The sequence below is a fragment of the Corvus brachyrhynchos genome, unplaced genomic scaffold (assembly GCF_000691975.1).
Source record: "Corvus brachyrhynchos isolate BGI_N302 unplaced genomic scaffold, ASM69197v1 scaffold28, whole genome shotgun sequence".
In the NCBI taxonomy this organism is placed as follows: domain Eukaryota; kingdom Metazoa; phylum Chordata; class Aves; order Passeriformes; family Corvidae; genus Corvus; species Corvus brachyrhynchos.
This window is the reverse complement of record NW_008246058.1, coordinates 5,617,316-5,629,321: the sequence shown is the minus strand read 5'-3', so window position 1 is coordinate 5,629,321 and position 12,006 is coordinate 5,617,316. Positions and strand designations below refer to the sequence as shown.

At 43.1% G+C, this 12,006-nt stretch overlaps 1 long non-coding RNA gene across 1 annotated transcript; it reads left to right on the top strand.

The window, feature by feature from the left end:
• The first annotated feature begins 4,449 nt into the window (after nucleotides 1-4,449).
• On the top strand, nucleotides 4,450-11,758 carry LOC108449609. Its single transcript, XR_001865839.1, has 2 exons — nucleotides 4,450-5,592; nucleotides 6,407-11,758. It is a non-coding gene; the product is annotated as an uncharacterized LOC108449609 (long non-coding RNA).
• The last annotated feature ends 248 nt before the right edge of the window (nucleotides 11,759-12,006 follow it).

Below are 12,006 nucleotides of genomic sequence, written 5' to 3'. Positions count from 1 at the left end.
CCGCGTGTTCTTCTGTACAGGAAAGAAATCATTCCTGAAGGGCTTTTCCCTCTGTACCTTGCAGTTACATATTGGCATTTAGACTTACAAGTCCTAATTAGCACAACTGATTTTCCTCTGGGAGTTAATATAAATGATAGCAGAAAGAAAAAGTGCTGCTGCATCTCAGCATTGCAGTCACTCTATCACAGAGCTATCTTAGTAAATCCTTTAATTATGGGCAAGCTGTCAGATTGCTTAATGCTTCCAAGTAGTCAAAAATGCAGAGCATTCAGGATCAAGATGGCTTCTTCCTCCCAGATCACTCCTTGCCCTGGTAGGAGTTACTCCCCAAAGTCATCCCTGTCAGCTCCAGGCATGGTCTGCAATAGCTTGTGGTCTTTTTTATAAAAAAATGTTGAAAGATGCAGTTTAGACTAAACTCTTTGGGTCAATGTAGTGCAATGTGCATACAGAGAGTCCTGGGCACCAGGATTAAGGCAATTAGAAAGGTTCCTTGAACACTACTATTTATAGCCATTCACTATAAACTTGGTAGACCACCTCAGCACACTCAAAAGGGAAGAAAGGGGAAGAGAAGGAAGAGACAGATGAATTATTTCTTGAGGAAGAGTGCAATGAGGATGTAAAGCGGAAATATCCTTCTCCCTACAGGACAATATTAAAATGTTCTCAGCAATGAAGAAATTAGTTGATTGCACCAATGTTGAAGAGACACAGAGATTAGCAGCTGTTTTTTTACTTTCCTAAGTAGAGTAGGGTTTTTGTCTTCAAAACTGGCCTTACAAGTAGCTGTAGAGAGTCTCCTTGTACCTAGTTAGGAGGTCAGAGTACACTCAACAGAATCAAGCAGTGCATTGCTGCCCCTACACTCTACCTCTGCCCATAGCCTTGGGCTGAATGTAGCAAAGTTGACAAAACCGCCAAGCAGCTGGACAAATGAAAGAAATTCTATTCCTAACAATAAATAATTGATCTGGTTTTCTTCAAGGACAAAGTCTAGGTTAATTCACCCTGTTTACCATTTGGATAATGCCTTCCGTGTAAGATTTCAGAACGACGTGTTTTGAAAGAGAAGAATAACCTTTTGGTTTCAATCTTTTTACATCCATTTGAAAGGTTTCCCACTTCCATATTTCTAGGTGTGCAGATCCACTGAAGGTAGGGATATTACTTATAGGACCCAGAGCGTAGGCAGTTTAAACTGCATTACTGAAGTTGAAAATGGGCAGACTGAGAGCAAACAGTTAGTAACAGTGTTCATACTCTGCCAACCCTAACCCCTTACTGTGTTAGCTGTAGCAAAAATGGCTACTTTATTTAAAACAAAACAAAAAGCAGAGGAAAACAGAAAAAGTGCCAGCTTTAATTTCTGTTACTGGGGAGGAATGTTCCACCAAGGTGAGCACCAGTTTCTGTCCTTTGCCTTAAGCTCTCAGTTTCACCTCTGCTGTCTTGCTTTATTTACAAGTGATTTGTGACACACTTTTATCTCAAAGTATGGTGGAAGGATGCATCCGGGAACTCTGATGAAGAGCAAGATCATTACAAATGGTCTGAAACCACCATTCATATATTTTCCAAAAGGTGCTTCAAGGAACATTAATAAAAGAGGATTGCAAGTGGAGGTTTGAGTACTTGTCTTCTGTATGGAGAAGGATCTGAAGGGTAAGGTTTCAGAAGTGAGCAGTTAAGTGGTTTTAAGAAAGTAGTTAATCATTGGTAAGAGTCTTTAAAATCTCAGTGGGATATTTTAGCACTTGCCAGCTTTTTTTTTTTTTTTTTTTTTTTTTTTTTTTGGTGCAACTTTAATTTAGTCTGAAATCAACCTAGTTAAAAGAGCACAAATCCAGGAGTCTGCACCATTATTCCAATAAAGTCAATCTCCTCTGCTGGCATAAGGCAGTTTTAGATATCCCTCTTGAAAATAGTTAAACTTTTTCACAAATGTTATGTGTAAATATCTGGAGAAAACTGTCAGGAAAAGCAGAAGGAACCTTTGTGGATAGTGATGCTGAATTGATTTTTGCTTTTTTCTTTCTTCATAGATCTGAAGAGGGAGATCCCTGGCCACAACACAGATATTGCCTCTGCTGAGATGACAGAAATTATGGGCAGATCTGATAAAAAAATGTCTGAAGAGACAGATGTAAGCAATTAACTTCTTTTGGAATGCAGATGTGGATGTTTTTCAAATCTTCTTTTTAAATAAATTTTCTCTATATTTTTTGATAACTACTGTGCTATTTGGTTATTTCACACTAGTGTTTCCAGAGAAAATATAGTCCTGCAGATGTGCTAATAGAAGAACTTCTGAGTCCCCATCCTGAACCCAGGACTCAGATAAATAGGTGACTTCTCACAGATCAAGGAATCGCAAGATGAATTCCCGGTGGTTTAGAAGTACACATGTAAAATGACATGCATGTCTTCTTCTGAGGCTTTATCTCATGTTTGTCATGGTCTAAGGGCATGCACACAGCTACTCATCAAAGACCATAATGCCATAAATTGTTAGACCACTTCTGTGCCTCAGCCTCTGACAATGAGGACAGAAAATATGCTCACGTCTACCTGAAATGCGCACATATCGACTCCACGTATTACCACTACAAAGCTCATAAAGTAGCTGTCACTGCAAATTACCATCAAATGGGGTCAGTCCTATGGTAAAAAGTAATGTTTATAGAACAACAACAACAACAACAAAATTTCTTAAGCCATGCCTTTTCAAATCAATTGACTTTTATTAAAATCAAGTGAAAGTAGTGTGTCAAGAATTAAAAAAGTAGTCAGTGGTTGCAGAAAAACCAGCAAGAATGTTGGAAAGCAGAAGAGAGAAGCATAAGCTTCCACTGTGAATCCTTAATAAAAGAGCCAATATGGTCATAGATGTGTCTAGATATGTCAACACAAGAGCCATGGGTCTTGGGATTTTCCTCTGTCCATGGTCTACCTGATTGGACTGAAACTGCAGAATATTTATACAAATCAACACTTCACATTTCAGAGTGGATATTAAAGAATTGGAGGAGAAAGAATAAAAATTGCCAAAGCTCTAGAGATATTACTTACAATGGTAGATGTAATAGGCTTAGCCAGTTTAGCTAATAAAAAAAACCCCAAAAAACAGAGAAAATATAGGATTGAGTTTTTACCAACTAGTAAAAATAGAGGGGGGAGAGGGGGAAGGCAGAACTGCGGATAAAGCCAGAGAAATGCAAATCAGAAATTAGTAATTAAAATTTAACTGAGAGGGAGATTAGTCTTTGGTTCAAATTGCCAAGGGAAGTTATGGATTCTTCACCTCTTGATCTATCTTGAAGGGCATCTTTTTCTGGGAGAACTCAGCATGAAAATAATGGCAAAATCCACCAGAAAGTTATTGGAATCCTTTCCCCCTGAAACTTTATGAATATGTGGTAGAAACAAGCTGAAAGTGTGAAACAAAGACAAGCATTTGCAGCAAAGCAGGTCACACCAGGCCACTGGCAATGAAATGGTAATATTATTTCTCCAACAGTTTTCCAATGTGAACAAACAGCTGAGATCATCTCATTTTGCTCCATCCCCTCCAATGATGCACTTTCACCTTGGCCAGCCACTCGGGTCCCAGATGCTGATTACTGCAGGAGGGAATATTTATGCCCACCAGAAACAGCTTGGTGGGGCTAGCAGGATGCGTGTTCTCAGCAGGATATATGTTCAAGGATTGCTGAAGGACTGTTTTGGGAAGATGACCCTTCTCACTGCTTCTGGAAAGGAGACTTAGGTGTTTGGAAGAACTCCTTTTCCTGCCAAAGCTGATAGACCCATCAGAGAGCAATGGAATCTTTCCACAGGGACAGGCTCACTGCAGCATTCACTATAGATGTCTTGGTCAAGTCTAAATTACTGGAGCTAAAGATGCTGAAGGTTTGCAGGCAGAGCCCTGAAATCAATTTAAAGCCACCTGCAAGATGTAACAAGAGCCAGGAGCTGAGTAGCAGAAACCCCTGACACAACAGTAGATATGAAGGTGACACTGAGCTCAGCCTGAGGGCACTGACAGAGGGATCAGGCTGGCTTGCAGCAGGAAAGGCTCATGGCCCTCTTCTTCAGCATCCACTTGTCTCAGAACCTCTCAGGGACTGGAGTTGGGAAGCTGGATGTTTGGATCCTGGCTGTGCTGGCATCATGCTCAAGGTGAGATCTCCACCGCCACTGTCCCTCTGGATGATGTGCCATTCCCGTTCTTTGTGCACAGCGAGAGCGATGCCCGCTGCCCTGTCACCCACAGACCATGCCAGTCACGGCCAGCCAGCCTCACGACTGGGTGGGATAGACCTACTGCCCACACACACTGCGGCAGGCATGGGGCAATGGCAGGCGTGGTGGGTGCTGGTGGAAGGCCAGCTACAGATTGTGGCGGGCGGCGTTGGGCACAAGTTACAGGGCGGTGTCGGGCGGTGCCAGGAGGGGTCTGGCACATGTTACAGGGGGGGCAGGAGGGGTCTGGCACATGTTACAGGGGGGGCAGGAGGGGTCTGGCACATGTTACAGGGGGGGCAGGAGGGGTCTGGCACATGTTACAGGGGGGGCAGGAGGGGTCTGGCACATGTTACAGGGGGGGCAGGAGGGGTCTGGCACATGTTACAGGGGGGGCAGGAGGGGTCTGGCACATGTTACAGGGGGGGCAGGAGGGGTCTGGCACATGTTACAGGGGGGGCAGGAGGGGTCTGGCACATGTTACAGGGGGGGCAGGAGGGGTCTGGCACATGTTACAGGGGGGGCAGGAGGGGTCTGGCACATGTTACAGGGGGGGCAGGAGGGGTCTGGCACATGTTACAGGGCGGCGGCAGCGCAGAGCCCCCGCGCACCGCCCCCCGCCCAGCAGATGGCGCTCGCGCCGCGCGCTCCCGCCCAGCCGTGCTCCCGGCCCTCGGGATCCTCACCGCGTTCCCCTCGGCTCCCCCCTGGCTGCCGGCCGGGGGCCGGGCTGCTCCCGCTGGCCCGAGGGCCGCGGGCGCTCGCAACGGGACCCGACGCGGCGTCTCTGCCGGGCAAGCACCCGGCGCCCCGACTCCGGCCCTCGCCGCGAACGGCCGAGCTGAGAGCCCAGAGTCCCCGGGTTCCGCGACAGCCTCGCTGAACAGGATCGCTTAGTATGGTGGAGAGTTTCAGGCTTCGGAGTCAAGCTGATAAGGTCACTTCTATCCCACAAACTCCCACTTTAATTAGAGCTATAGATGGGCTTTGTTTTACCTCCAACCAATCTCTCTTGTGGGACAAAGAAATAGGATCTTCAGGATCCTTCCAATGCACACAAGAGTGAAGCAGACCATTCCCTCACAAGAAAGTGGAAGGAAAGAGAAATAGTGGTCCTTTAGTCGTATAGTCCCCTCTCTAACAAGGATGCTCACATGTGGAAATCCCAATAATTAAGATGACTCCTTGGGTGCCATCCTTGACTGACTTGTTTTCCAGTCCAGTGTCCCTCTACTTACTGGCCCTTTCTAATGGCTGGATGTCATTGCCCACAGGTTCACGGCATGACCGATTACTTTAATTTAAATTCCTCCATGCTTTCTCCTATCCTGAGCCCATGCCTCTGTAAGTATCTGCTTAACTACCTCATTGTCCTCTGATCAAGCTTCACTTTCCTTAAAAGCTCTTATTTTTCAAAATACCCGTGAAAAGTGGGACAATATATAGATTGATGGTACCTTGGGATGATTTGCCAGTCACACTAAATAGGATTTTCGTATTGTTTTCCTGTACTCCCCATGTCTCTGGATCTATTTGTGTTCTGTTGTCTAAAATTTGGGCTATAAACTCTTTGGAAACACAATATAGCAGACATATCCCTGTTCCATTTTTGCATGCATTTTACACAGTGGAGCTGTGGTCCCTGAGCAGTATTTTTGGGGCTACAGTAGTAAAAATGGTTGTTATTGCTACTATGCTACCCAGTACTGGAAATTTGTTCAATGCTTTTAATTATAAATTCCTATTCTGGTTATTTATAACTTTGTGAATTTTTATGCTGGGTGTCTGCCTATGTTTAGATTTTTTTTGGAAAGTTTCAGCAAAAATGGTTATGCTATTTCCCAGAAAAAAAGATTATGAAAAAAAGACATTGTTTTGCCAATGTTAAAGAATTGGTTGTAAGAATTCTTTTTTGGAAATGCTAGCTACTTCATGCTTTGACTTGGAGGTTGGCAGGCTGGAGACCTCCTGGTGCCAGACACATAAGCATTTGCCCGTATTTGGCTGAGTTTTAAACCCTATTCTGTAGTAATATGGTAGAGTTTGGCAGATAAATTCCTCAAAATTTCTGTCTGTCCTGAGCATGTGCTACCTTTTTCAGGCCAATTGCATTATCTCCACTGAGTAATTTATGCCCTCTGCATTTTTACCAACCCAGGATTTCCTTGCAGATGCTTTTAAAAGTTACAGCAGGATGGCTTGTGACTGGTGCCTTCTGTGCCCACATGCTGCCAGATCCACAGAGAGCAAGAAACCGTCTCTCTTCCATCCAGGCAAGAAAAGACCAAGATCTCAGATATATGTCCAGAGAGGACCAAGAGCTTAAGCTGGAAAAACATGGGAGCTGGTGGGTTTTTCCAAAAAGAAAATAAAAGGATAAACTTGTTGGATAAGGAAGGAGACAATAACCTAAAATCAGTAAGAAAGAATGGCCTATATGAAAAGCTGGAAAGACTGACAAGATCAGAACAGAACAAAGACAGGGATGAAGAAACTTCTGCTGGCCACCTGAAAAGCTGTAAAGAAGGATGAGTGCAAGGACATAGGTCACCTTTAGACACTAGGAATGAAGAGGCAGTTACAAAAGAAAGCAGAGCAGATGAGAAGTCAGTCTGAATGAAGAGAGACTTAGGGAGAGATGACTGAGCAGCCTAAGGAGAGGATTAGGAACGGTAGTTTGTGAGAACTAGTTGGAGGAAAGGAAAGATTGAAACAAGGACCCCAGGTGATGAAAAAAGTGGGTGGAAAGCAGACTCACTAGATACAGAACTGATTTGGAGAGGCTGGGTGTAGAGCCAGGATCATGTATAAGGAAGAAAAGAATAACGAAATTGGCAGAAGAAGAAGAAACAGGAGAGACTGTGGATGGGAACAGTAAATTTGGTTGTTACACTGAATAATGTTTGAGTGTGGGACTTCCCATGCAGACAGACAGAAAAAAGAAGCTTTGTGATAAGAAAGGATTAGAGGTAATAAAGCAAAAAAGGTCATGAATGTGTCAAGGGAGAAAAGAAAAACAAGAAAGGAAGGCCTTGTAAATTGGCACACATGATCTGTGACCATGAAGACTTGAAATTACACCCAGTTGCTGAGACTTGCTCTGTCGCCATGTTAAAATTATCTGTGCAGTTCACTTTCAGACTGCATCTCATGCTCCCTTAGAAAGCTGACGGACCCAGAAGGTGACTGTCTGGTCTTACTTTCTCTGGGTAGGAATTTCAGCCCTGCCAATGATCCCTCCATGCTGTCAATATGATTCCACATAGAGGAATTGAGGAGAGGATTTTTCTGGCTTTTCAAAGAACCTTAAAAATTACAAACAACACTCCCCCCCACCTTCATATAAAGAAAGCTCGCCACATGACAGCCTATTAGATGCTAAGAAGCATCAAAATTACAGATATCAACTGTAATCTTAATTTAATGTGCTTCTGTGTAGCTGCATGCAGAATGGCTCTATTTGGAATTCACTTTCCTGCTTTCACTTCCTACACTCTCAACCAGTTATAGATATATACTTAGAAGTCATAAGGAGCTTTGCACTGTAGATAATTAAAGAGTGAATAAGCAAAGAATCATAGAATATGCTAAGTTGGAAGGGACCCATTAGGATCATTGAGTTCAGCTCCTGGACCTGCACAGAACACCCCAAGAATTCACTTCTTAAAGTCTGGCAGGCTCGATGCTGTGACCACTTGCCTGGGGAGCCCATTCCAGTGCTCAACCACTCTCTGGATGAAAAAAGTTCTCCTAACATTTAACTTAAACCTCCCTCTGATACAACTTCCTGCCATTCCCTTGGGTCCTGTCACTGGTCAACAAGAGTGAAGACATCAGTACTTGACCTTCACCTGGTGAGGATGTTGAAGATCACAGTGAGGTTTCCCCTCAGTCTCCTGTTCTCCAGGCTGAGCAAAGTGACCTCAGCTGCCCCTGATAAGGCTTCCCCTTGCAATGCTTCACCATCCTCATGGCCCTTCTCAGTATGCTCTCTAATAGTTTCAAGTCTTTTTAATACTGTGGTGCCCAAAACTGCACCCAGGACTCGCTGCCCCAGTGCAGAGCAGAGCAGGGCAGAGCAGAGCAGGACAATTGCATCCCTTGCCCAGCTGGACACAGCCCAGATGCTGTGCCTGATGCACTCCATGGTAGAACAGTCTTACTGAGCACTAGTTTATACTGTCCATTATAGTGTGTGGCATTGTACCTGTGTTTGGAAGCTCACATAGAATTACTGTGACTGTCTGTAAACTTAAGGAAATCTTAGGAAAGTACCTGTGATAATGGTCTGCAGCTCCAGTCTTTCTTTTGGGAGAGATTAGCTGGGACCTATATAATTTGTATTCCCCAATTAACTTACAGCCCATTGTTTCTGGCTTAGCTTTTGTATTAAGACATTTGTATGAAAGGTTAGGAAGGAATATTGGCTTTGGTGCATCCAATTCACTGATGACTTTCAGTTCCTACATCACTGTCATTTCTGACATGGATGATGAGTGATACACCACTTTGATGAACGTAAGCCCTGGCTGAGATCTCACCATTCATGCCAGACAGGAGGAATTGAGTAGGGAAGGCAGCCAGAAGACTTGGCAGAATTTATGCCAGCCCTCCTCCTTGAGAAAGCATAATTGACTCTTGTAGCATGGTGAAATACAGCATTCAGCATATTCCAGCTGCATACCTGGACTCTCCAGGAGAAACTCGGTCCAGAACCAATTTTTATGGCCATGTCAAGGCACATATGACTTTTTCTGCCAGATGCAAACCTATAACAATTGTCAACATTTTGGCCACCCAAAAGGGGGTTGGTGTAATACTCCTCTGATGTAGAATCATAAATATACTGAAGATTGTGAAGACTGCTGAGGCTTGAAAGGAGCTATATATGAAAGGCTTATGAACTAACTGCTGAACTAGAGTGAGGTCCACCCTTAACTGTGTTTCTCTATACTCAGCAGTCTTCTGGCTTTTCCTTTGTATTTCTTCCATTTACAAACTTTTCCCATGACCCTCCCAAGTCAAGGGACTCTACAGATTCCTGGCTGAGGGAGCCATGCAAATGGATCAGCTTGCTTCTGAGATTAATGGACATAGATTTTTTTCAATATTCTGAGATGATTAATTCATGCATTATAGACACGTTTATTCACCCGCTGTTTGTGGACTACGGATCCCAAAAGAGATATTTTTGAACGGGAAAAAGAAGGATCCAGCCCAGGCTTTTCCATTAGCATTCTTCATTACAGTGTAGGAAGAAATGCATCTGGCCTGTTACTGGATGTGAAAGCAAAACCCAGGCTCATCTTGCTCTGACTGACCTTCCTGAAAGATCTGAGGATTCATGGCCTAAAAGAAGCAGGAGTGATGATCTGTGCTGTAGGGAGATAAGCTTTGTGAGCTTTGTGTGACAGAAGGGAAATTTAGAGAAGCCTGTAACGATAATGTAGGAAAGTGGTGGAGATGCAGCTAAGGGTTTCAAGTGCTGTATGGAAACATGAACTGCAAACTCAGTTTGCTCTGCAAAAACTGAGCTTGCTTTTGCTTTGCCATATGGACCACGGTAGATGGCTATCAGAGCTTCAGCAAATCTCCCCAGTGTTCACAAGGACTCCCCAGCCTGGATGCAGGGGATGCCACCAAAACATGGGCTCCATGCATGTTACAGGAGGAATAATGGCAGGAACCTGGAGCCAGAAACATGCAGCAGTAGGCTCAAAGACACAGGTGGGTGGCACTGCCACCATGTCAGTGCTCCCTACATGCCCCTACATGCTGCTCAATGAGTTACAGGACTCTCAACCAGCAGTGTTTGGTGACAACTGGAAGAGGCTGCAGCTCCTTATCTCATATCTCTGTCTGCTGTGTCTCGTGCAGCGCGTGAAACTGGCTTTGCATCTTAGCCTGGAGTCAATTTTCAAATGCAACCCAGTGACAAACTCATTACTTTGGTCCCAGAATGAAAACCTTTCAGGAGAACTTAAGTAAAAGAACTAATTCCACTCAAAGTGTTTTGCAACATATAAGAGAAGAAAAATTAGAATTTGATATTTTTGATGGTGCAAGAAGAAGTTACAAACAGTGGTGATAGGATATGTAGCTGAGGTGCCTGTCCTTTTTAACCTGCTTGAGATGTGGTGATTGCTTGGATCCCAGCCACCATAAGTCATATGGCAGCAACCTCATCCTCACCAGCATTTGTTTTTTCATTCCACCAGAAAATGATGATTGATTCTTCTCTTCACATGTGGACTTTGTAATAATGATCTGTCTTTTTCCTCAGAAAGCTGGATTACTGGCCTGAGATTTTTCTGTGAATTCTTTTGGACCACATTGAAAGACCCATGTACTTCTCTGAGAGAGCATGGGATGTCTTAGAGGCTGCAACGCAGGGCAGAGAAGGGTCCTCAAGAGTGCATATGGTTATGAGAGAAGAATCAGCAGCATCTGGACAGTTTTGGACACTCAAAAATTAAAATAAAAATTAAAACATGGTTTAGCTGATGAAAACTACCCTGTCAGTCATCACAAAATCTTTTTTCTAGTGTTGAGTGAGACAAATAATATCATCAGTTCACAGAAAATCAGGTGATTTAAAATGCAAGAGTAAAAACCAGATGCAATGGACAAAAGGCCCATGTTTACATGTTGCAAGACAATGCCCCATGGATATTGAGATAAGTCTCTGTTTGTTAAAAAAGCAGTAGGCCAGGGAACCTATGTTATTTTATGGGAGAGTTCAGACCTTTTTGTTATGCAACTTAGACCTAGGAAGTGGGATGGTTGGTTTTGGCTTCTTTGACATAGTTTTGGATAAGAATTTGGTATGTGGGCTTAAAGAGAGCTCAGATTGCAAACTTCAAGAATTCATCATTTTTAGTGGCTTGCAAAAGTGGTCCAAAACCGAAATCCTGTGGGAGAGCTGATGTTTGAAGAAACGCCGCAATTAAAAATGAAACGGGGAACATGAAGTAGCTATTGGAAAATGTGGTTCATTTTATAATATGACTGAATAATAGAACAAACACTTATGAATCCACAACTAAGCCTGAAAGTGTGGGACCAGGTTTTAGATAGAAATAATATGCAGCCAACTATTTCAGAAATAAGTGAAGTGTTGTAATTGGTGAGGTCCTGAAATGCGTGTGCTGCCAATTTTTAGATGCACTAGACAAACTTGAATTTGTATTTGTTTTGACTCAGTCCCCTGAAATAAATTTGGATCAGATATTTAAAATCCAATTATGCTATCTACCATATTTCAAATGCTAAAATAAACCCCCCAAAAGGAAATAAGGTCTCCTTACTGCTTTCAAGTGGGTATTAGTGCTGGGAACAACCGAAGAACACTATCATCTTGGTATCCTCTTGGTTAACACAATGGTTTCATTTCACATTTGACTCCCACTAAAGCAATGGTATATTGGAAAAAAAACACAGGAACTTCTTTCTCCCCAGTCAAAATATACATGATGCTCATTAAAACCCAAACAGGTTGCCAGTGTATCCACATGCTTTATCGTTTGTGTTGAGTTTGCTGAGTGAAAGCTTCTCAAGCATCTGAAATTGGAAAAACAAATTCCAATATGTTTTTATTTTTTGCTAGTGGTACTCAAGAGAAAACAAAGAACTGGGACAATTTTTCCACAGTAATCCTGTTGTCCCCTACCTTGAAGTAGAACAAAATTCATCATTGACATTACTTCTTCTTTGGAACAAATGATTCTCACATATTTTGATATTATTTGAAATAGAAAA